This window comes from Melitaea cinxia, chromosome 9, assembly GCF_905220565.1.
Source record: "Melitaea cinxia chromosome 9, ilMelCinx1.1, whole genome shotgun sequence".
NCBI lineage: Eukaryota > Metazoa > Arthropoda > Insecta > Lepidoptera > Nymphalidae > Melitaea > Melitaea cinxia.
The window spans coordinates 16,691,401-16,701,353 of NC_059402.1; the positions used below are offsets into that span (position 1 = coordinate 16,691,401).

Sequence of the window (9,953 nt, forward strand, 5' to 3'; positions counted from 1 at the left end):
GGAACGAATGAAATTGTGATCAATCAGTGTAAGAATGCTGCTAACTGAACTATACTACTAACTATTCCGGGCATGTTTAATGCTGTAAATTTCTGAAAATTTCTAGTTAAATTTAGAGTCGTATAAACCAGCTGTGCGCGGTTACACCTGCGTTTATTTAAGGAAAAAAAACGTGTTTAAATATTTTTAAACCATAACTGTACAACAACCCATACAGGAAAGTACCACGGGGCCAAGCCTGACCCAGGCTTGGCCCAACTATGTAAAACTCTGGGCCAAGCCTGCAAGCCAGGCTTGTCCCAGTATTGGTAGAAGTCTGGGATGATAACGATGGGCCAAGCCTGGGCCAGGCTTGGTCGCCGGGACTGGGCCAGGCATGGTCACCGGGACTGGGCCAGGCTTGATCGCCAGGACTGGGCCAAGCCTGCAAGCCAGGCTTGTCCCAGTATTGGTAGAAGTCTGGGATGATAACGATGGGCCAGGCCTGGGCCAGGTTTGGTCGCCGGGACTGGGCCAGGCTAGGTTGCCGGGACTGGGCCAGGCTTGGTTGTCGAGACTGGGCCAGACTTGTAAGCCAGGCTTGGTCCAGCCTTGGTAGAAGTCTGGAATGATAACGATGGGCCAGGCTTGGGTGCCGGTACTGGGCCAGGTTTGGTTACCGGGACTGGGCCAGGTTTGGTTGCCGGGACTGAGCCGGGCTTGGCCCAGTCTCGGTAGAAGTCTGGAAGGATAACAATGGGCCAGGCTTGGGTGCCGGGACTTGACCAGGGTTGGTTGCCGGGACCGGGCCTGACTTGGTTGGCAAGATCGGGCCATGCCTAATTCCCAGGACTAGGCCATGCTTTATTGCCAATATTACCTCGCTTAACTGCTATTACTGCCCAAAAAATTAAATGCCGAATATTTTCCATTTATAAAAAAATGGGATTAATAATTGTAAACACATGTTGATAGTAACTATATTTTTATTATAATGATGCACTAGTTAAATTACATTAAAATACTTCACTGACTGTAATTAACAATACAATATAAATCATCATCATATATTAAGAGCCATTTCACAATTTTACGCTCTGCAAGTTTAGGTAAATTTGGTCGCATCGCGCGAGTCGTACGAGCCGCGCGATCTTTGTGCTAGTACGTATAGTGTGACAACCAAAAGACCATCGTGATCATTTTCTGATGTATAATAAAAATTATAACTATGGTATAAAATGTTTTTTACATAATTAATTTGTTAAAAATTTCAAGTATGTTATATAACAACAGTCAATAAATTTAAAAAAAAATTAAAAAAATCAATTTTATGAAACATTTTTTTTTAAATTGATTTAGTTTTTTCAGTTTACGAATGAATCTAATATTTACGATATGAATAAAAAAGCATTTAATGACATCGACACCGACAAACATATTAATTAACAAATAACAAGACAAACAGATTGAAATGCCTATTTGTATTGATAGTGTGAGAAAAGAAAATTAAATTATACATTTGTTTACAGAAATTATCATTATATTATTTTACAGTCATTTTCGTAATATGTTTATTTTATTTATATTTTATTATGAAAGTATCAAATGCGTTTTATCCGCTATAACAACAGGCGCTTGGCGCGTGTGAGCGAAAGAGACGGCTGCGCAGAATTTGGCGTGGACCTTACCTCTAAGAGCGCTAGCGCTCGACTGATTTACCGGGCTTGATGCGTGGCAATATATACTATCTTTTTATTATTTAATATAAAATGTATTAAAAATAATTACATCTTTTAATTATTTTTTTTGTATTCCTTAATGATGTAAGTTTACTTTGATGAAGATAGTTCGTTAAAATTTCTTAGTTTTCTAAGAGAAATATCGCTTTTAAAATTGTACTTATTTGGAAAATATTCGTAACTTTAAATTTTTTTTATCGTTTAATAGAGATACAAATGGAATAAAAATCTATGATAGTGGACAACAAAATTATATTCCACATATTATGATATTTTTTTTAAATGGTTTCAACGTAGAGGTTATTGAAAAGTAGGACTTCAAAGTATACATTGCGACCGTTTACCCAGGGAGGAGGCTGATGAAAAGGTTAATAATTTTATACACATAATATAAATCAAAATTCTGATCTGACTATGGACTACAACAAAGGTTGCTCTATTATATTTCAAGAATATAAATTCATTATTGCATCCAACACTGAGATTAACGACGTCAAAATATTACAATTTCGCGGATTGTTACCGATTTTTGTGAAATGGCTCTTAATATAAATAATTGCTTGTTCTACCGGTGACAACCTATAATTTTTCAATCTTTTGCTAACAATATTTTAATAATTTGTAAATCTTTGTGAATAATATTTGGATAGTTTTTAAATACCAATGCTTTGCGTTTTTCCTCGTTATCTTTTAAAGATTTATAAAACTACAAATGTCGCAATGTCTTTGTATGGCAAGGCGTCACCGATAATATTCCAAGCTCTTTGTTTACTCGGTGCATCTCCTGACTGCTGGACGACTTCTAATATTTTTTTAACTTGTTGTCCAATGGTGTAATTGACGCTTTTTTTTTACTTTAGACATTTCAGTGCAAATAATACGCTGCAAATATTTCGCAAGATGTTCGTAGGTAGTTTGTGATGCCTGGAAATTGTACAATAAATGATCGTGGTAATATGTATTATTTTAAAATTAAAAATGTATAATATTTTCGTACAATAATTGACCAGTGCTTTTAGCCTTTGATAATGGTAAAAAGTGAAAAAAAAATACATAATAGTAGTATATAACCGTTTTTTATTTCTTTACTTTTTACGTGAAATTATAGCTCACTAACGAAGAGATTTTAAACAATACAGTATTAACCCTTATCCAATTAAGCACCTTAAATAGGTTATGCATTTAATATAGATCAATATGGCCCTCAGCTCACAGCATGTAATTTAAATGAATAGTTTCAAAGATATTACAAATTTAAAATGCAGGGATATAGCGGTTGCGGCGGTACCGGCCGGGCGGCGCGGGCGCGTGCCCGTAAATAATAATAAAAGTAATAGCGCGTCGAAGACCGCGCGCTTCGACCACCACACCAACTTTGATAAATTAATTAATTGCCTAAATGATAAATTTTGAGGTTATAAGAAAAAAGTGTAAATGAAAAATGTATAGGTATATCTTTTTATTACCTACAACTTGCCATTTACCTTATTTCCGTAAGACTTGTAGTTTAGCCAGAAATCGACATAAGCCGTTTTTATCCCCATAACCCCTCACTTCCCGACATTATTTTTCCTTTCATTTTCGTTGTATTCTCTTTCTTTTCCAATGGGTTTCATCCTACTATAATTTTTTAGGTTTCAAAAGCTAAATGTACTGGTCTATAAGTAAATATAATAATAACAATATTAATAAAAACAACAACAACATAATCCTTAATTATTAATATGTTTGTTCAATGTCAATTTGTAATTATCATGTGTAATTTCTAAAACGCGTATCATTTTTCAATTATTATTACATGATAACTAATTCAGGAAATATTAAGTAAGTAATACCTTTAGGTTCCATTATACTTTCACACGCAGCTTCATCGCTCTTATCAGGTTCCTTCTAAATTGTCGTTGGAAGGAATTACTACAAGAGCATAGGCTCAGTATTTAGATCAATCATAGATTCACTCTCAGTGCTCTCAACATCATTTGTTTTAAAGGATTTTTTAATCGGCGTGATCCTTGATTATAATTCTCTGAAACGCCAATAAATTATGTTACTACACGATTACTAACTACTACACCGAGCACCATTACTTTTATTATTAGAATTGAAATTCAATAACATTAGCGAAAACAAATTTACGTTGTACAATTTAAAACTTCTAAAAGTATAATTCGATTTTGATATCTATTAAAAGGTTAATTACAAGGTATTGTCTCGAGATAATTTTAATACTATAAATAAAATAATTAATGTGCGTAAATACTCACTAGCTTAGCTGATAATCTGATTGGTTATTTTAACCATGTCATGAAAGGCACGATTTCAAGTTCAACCCATTTATTCACCTTTTGTCTTCATCTTTTTTTGGTGGCCACAAACACATAGTTTCGTTCTCAGTAAACCAAGAAGTTAGTACTAACTCTATAATTTTTTTATTGTTTAATTTAACAATTTAAATTTATTTATAACAATTTCCGTCATTATACAAGTAAAAAAATAATAATAATAACCTAAAAGAAATTAAAAACGTTGAGTGAAGCAAGCACGTTGCTCGACTGATTCAACATCAACACAACAGTAGCGTAGCGTATGTCGCAGGCCGCAGCAAATAATTATGAAAAAATATGGCTGTCGTTTCACCGTTTGCGCAGGTACTATTGTAGACAAAAGTGCTAAGGCAAATGCTCCACGAACCTCTGCGGTTGCCCGTGAAATTCAAAATATATTATAAAATATATACTAGTATAAGTTTGTCAGCAAATGAATAATTGAATCGTGTATTAATAATAAAGAAACTCTCGATTATTATTTTCTTTTGAAAAATATGTAAAGACATCAAAAATCGCATATATTATATTATATTATTTGTATTATTTTTTGATTGTACTCCTACACACTACACATTCTTGCACATACCAAGGTTGACTGGTAGAAAATGCATTAGCGTTAAGCCCGCCTTTTGTACACATTTGTTTTAGTGTATTTATTGTACAACAAAGAATTTAAATAAATAAACAAATAAATAATTTTTCTCTCGTCTTAAAGTTGGCTGAAGTTGATGCATTATTTTGACACAAAATTAAACGTTAATAAAATAGACAAACGAATCCATTTCGTTCGTTATTGTACTCTAGGGCACGAGAAGCGTGTGCGAGGGTGGAGAGGGACGCAAGGCGACAGTGCGCGCTTACGCAGACCCGAAAATCTGTTACTACGCAAGGTTTTGCGCATTCAAGGTCAAACACGACGCGACACGTGAACAGTTGCTTTGCTACTTGCTACACTTTCTATTGTCTCCGTGTATAGACATATTTATATTAAGTATATCAATTTACGGCTTCTAGTAATTCTTAAATAATAATAATAAAGAAAAATAAACGTGTCTGACTGACTGTAAAAATTAATATTTTTTTTCTATCAATTAAAAATTAAATCATTTCAGTATTTTAAATTATACAGTTAATTTATTTAGCTCATAGTTAAATTGTAGATTATCAATTTATGGAAAAAAACTCAATTTAAAGTTTTAAATAATTATATTAAGTTTTGAAGTAATTAAGACGTGAAAACTATTTTATCGATTACTTTGCAAATAAACTTAAATATGTACAACAATAGTCTAATATTATATTACTTTTATTTATTATTATAATGCTCATATATCTATTTTAATATATTATAAGTTACAAAGCTTTGATTTTATTTTTATAATATTATATTATACCTATACCTATATCGGTTCAGGTTTATTTCTTACACAGATATTAATAGTTCCGACATTCCTTTTTTGTTTTCATTTTTTATTTAGTTTTTACTTTAATTAACATTCCACAACAATAAGTATTTAATACTAGATTGTTTTTTTTTTCGGATCTTCCAAAACTTTATTTTTATAATGTTAGCTAATTTTTTCAATTAAATTATTTTTTCATATAGTTTCATACGACACAAACTCAACAATAGAATATACAACTTTATCTGTTCGCACAACAGGTATTCGTAATCTACTATAAGCTATGATGACACGAGTTTCAAAACTATATTTTTATTTTTATAATGTTTGATTCGCATACTTAATTAATTCATTAGTTCTTAAAGTTATATATAAAACAACAAACAAATATAACAATAGTCTTTCTTTATTTTAAAATTATTCCTTTTTTTCGGTTATATTATTAACCTTTTTACATTGCTTGGTGTTGTAAACATTTATTATTCGAATTTCGTTACAATGTGTTTTGGTCCAAAGTTGGGTATTCATTGGCATGGCCGAGGCTAGTTTAACCAGTCTTGACCCACGCTTGGATCTCCAATGAATGGCCAAGACTAGGTTAGCCAGTGTTGGCCCAAGGTTGGCTGATTATTGGCATGGCCGAGGCTGGGTTAACCAGTCTTGGCCCACGCTTGGATCTCCAATGAATGGCCAAGGCTGGGTTAGCCAGTGTTGGCCCAAGGTTGGCTGATTATTGGCATGGCCGAGGCTGGGTTAACCAGTCTTAGCCCACGCTTGGATCTCCAATGAATGGCCAAGGCTGTGTTAGCCAGTCTTGGTTTAAGGTTGGGTGATCATTGGCATGGCCGAGGCTGGGTTAACCAGTCTTGGCCCACGCTTGGATCTCCAATGAATGGCCAAGGCTGGGTTAGCCAGTCTTGACCCAAGGATGGGTGATCATTGGCATGGCCGAGGCTGGGTTAACCAGTCTTGGCCCACGCTTGGATCTCCAATGAATGGCCAAGGCTGGGTAACCCAGTCTTGGGCCAAGGTTGGGTGATCATTGGCATGGCCGAGGCTGGGTTAACCAGTCTTGGCCCACGCTTGGATCTCCAATGAATGGCCAAGGCTGGATTAGCCAGTCTTGGCCCAAGGATGGGTGATCATTTGCATGGCCGAGGGTGGGTTAACCAGTCTTGGCCCACGCTTGGATCTCCAATGAATGGCCAAGGCTGGGTAACCCAGTCTTGGGCCAAGGTTGGGTGATCATTGGCATGGCCGAGGCTGGGTCAGCCAGTCTTGGCCCAAGGTTGGATAATCATTGGCATGGCCGAGGCTGGGTTAAGCAGCCTGGCCCAGGCATGGGCCAATACTGGTACGCCGAAGCTAGGTTTCCCAGTACTGGCCCAAGCCTGGCCCCTTTGTCAACTCTGGGGGTTTCCTGCTTGGGAAGTCGCCGCGTTGGCACAACGGTCACAGCCATGGATTGTACCTGTTGCGCTGGCGGTTGCGGGTTCTATCCCCGCACATGACAATCATTTGTATTGGCCATACAGGTGTTTGCCGTGGTCTAGGTATTTGTGCAGTCCTTGTGGGTCTCCCCACCGTGTCTCGGAGAGCACGTTAAGCGGTCGGTCTCGGTTGTTATCACGTACACCTGATAGCGATTGTTACTCATAGTAGGGAATATATCCGCCATCCCGCATTGGAGCAGCGTGGTGGATTAAGCTCTGATCCTTTTCCTACATGGGGAAAGAGGCCTATGCCCAGTAGTGGAATATTACATCGTCGGCTAAAACGTACAACAAGGGACGCGGCGCAAGTCGCGACGCAGCGTCGATTCGTTTTATTTTACATTATCTCCTAAATTTTAATAAAATTGCCTTGTTGGTGAACATCTTTCGTTTGTAACAATGTTTGAAAGCAGTTTTATTTAGCTGTGATCTTCTGTAATGTCGAGGTACTACCCCAGTCGGGCTGCTCCAGATTTTGAGCAGGAAACTTTCTGCTGTGCTCAGACCTTAGTTAAATTATTTGATCGACTACAAAATGGAGGAGAAAACACGTTTCTTTATCAGGCTCGACATTCATTTCTTAGTTAATTTTTTTCTTTACAGCTGATTATTACACACCCAGACACTATAAACCAGGGTTATGTTGGCCTTGAATATAAAATTCTAAGCAACAACACACAGAACACATAATTTTTCCTGTGTCTATTAAAATTTTATATAAAAAAAAGAAAAGAACTTTCCTTTGTTGATAAAATACAGCGTTGCTAATGGTCTTAACAAGACATTTGGTAGTGTGATTAAATTACTCCGCCATTTTGATTTTACTCATTACCAACTTTGGTTTCGAATATACAAGAACTTTGAAAGGAACTTTCTAGATGTATTATAGAATTTTTGTTTTAGAATTTCACTCGAATTTAAAAAAATAATTATTGTTTAGTTCTCAGTTATAAAAAAAAAAAATTAAAAGTAGCTTAAGTTACTCCTTATTACATCAGCTATCTGCCAGTGAAAGTTCCGTCAAAATCGGTCCAGCCGTTTCAGAGATTAGCTGAAACAAACAGACAGGCAGACAAACAGACAGACAATAATTATAAAAAATGTTATTTTTGTATATGTACCGTATATACGTATGTACACAATATTATTATATTATAAATGATGTTATAAATACGCGTAAAGAAACTTACAAAGGTCAAAGTTTAGAATTACCCGAGCGGATTTATGCACTACGTTACTCTAGTAATTATCTGTTTAGCTGAAGCCGTTATCCGATACTATATTTATAAAGCTTCTGTATATCTAGTAATATACCGTACACATGATATTAGTTAAAAGCGGTTATTTTAATATAACAAACAGACACTCCAACTTTATTTATTTGTATAGATAAAGCTAGCGATAATTCCATATATACCCTACTTAGAACTGGTAAGAGACTTAAATAATAGTGTTTTAATAACGTACAGTTACATAACTTATATTATACTAAAGGCTTATATAGCCTTGATGCTTTGAATTGTATCATTTCGTAACCATTTTAACGAAAATGTCGCTAACATAAGAAAGATGTGCGTTCTAGTGTAATGCTGAAAGTTCCATTAACGCTGATTTATGCTTAAGGCGAATATTTGTAATTTAACAAATGTTGGTATCTGATCTTATTATCCATTTTATTGTACCTATTTATTTATTTAATACATTGTTACACAATTTATATAAATACTACGAGTAGTTTTATAATATTTTTCCGCTAGGGTTTAGGTTAGGGTTTGGATGTCTGGTCTTTTGAGTCTCCTCACCATGCCTCAGAGAGCACGTCAAGCTGTCGATCCCGGTTGTTATCATATACCTGAAAGCGATCGCTACTTATAGTAAGGGACATATTCGTTAACCCTCAGTAGAGCAGCGTGATGGATCACGCTCCAAACCTTCTCCTACATGGATAAAGAGGTCTATACCCAACAGTGGGATAGTTGTCAACCAGAAGCAGAGCAAAGCGATCAATTTTAGTATATATCTCCTCCAGAAGAAATTTCTTTCACCATCTCAGGTACTGTATTAATTACAGTCTGTTTGAGTCAGTCATAATTTAACAGCACTTGAAAAATGAGGGTAGTTCCATTTTCATTAAAAGATAAAATCGAATACCGAATATTTTTCTATGAAAATTTGAGAACTACGAGAAATTAATATTAATTCCACATCTCTGATAATTCTATGTCTGAGAGCGTGGAACAAGTTGCAATTCAATTACTGGAGATTGCAACGGTATGCTTATTTGCTAAATGTTGGATTCTGCTATCATTTTATGCTTCGTTCATTGAATTTCCGAGAAAATCAGATTGAGAATTTCAACTTGTTTACATGTTTGTCATAGAGTATAATACTTTATGTTATCTAAGATTTTATTTTTGTGTTACCCACATTAGGAATTCTAAACATTTTGAATATCATATCAAAAATTGACCGCTCCAGCGGGGTTCGAACCCGCGTCTCCGACGTACCGTGTCGGCGCTCTAGCCAATTAAGCTATGGAACGATGCACCCGCTCGAGCGAAATTTTCGATATGATACTTTTTAATTTCGGTTTAAGCGAACCGTGGCGCCGTCTATAGTGAGCTCTTTACAGAAACCCGTAACTATTCAAAGTTTCATATTACAATGAAAATCTTTGACAGGAGACGACACCGTGCTATTTTTAATATCTAAGATTTTATTTTTGTGTTACCCACATTAGGAATTCTAAACATTTTGAATATCATATCAAAAATTGACCGCTCCAGTGGGGTTCGAACCCGCGTCTCCGACGTACCGTGTCGGCGCTCTAGCCAATTAAGCTATGGAACGATGCACCCGCTCGAGCGAAATTTTTGATATGATACTTTTTAATTTCGGTTTAAGCGAACCGTGGCGCCGTCTATAGTGAGCTCTTTACAGAAACCCGTAACTATTCAAAGTTTCATATTACAATGAAAATCTTTGACAGGAGACGACACCGTGCTATTTTTA

General features: G+C 35.7%; 1 long non-coding RNA gene across 1 annotated transcript; it reads right to left on the minus strand.

Annotated features, from left to right (window-relative positions):
• Nucleotides 1–3,287: 3,287 nt before the first annotated feature.
• Nucleotides 3,288–4,136, minus strand: LOC123656446. Its single transcript, XR_006743541.1, has 3 exons — nt 3,983–4,136; nt 3,554–3,744; nt 3,288–3,376 (listed from the first exon to the last, which is right to left on the minus strand). It is a non-coding gene; the product is annotated as an uncharacterized LOC123656446 (long non-coding RNA).
• Nucleotides 4,137–9,953: the final 5,817 nt, after the last annotated feature.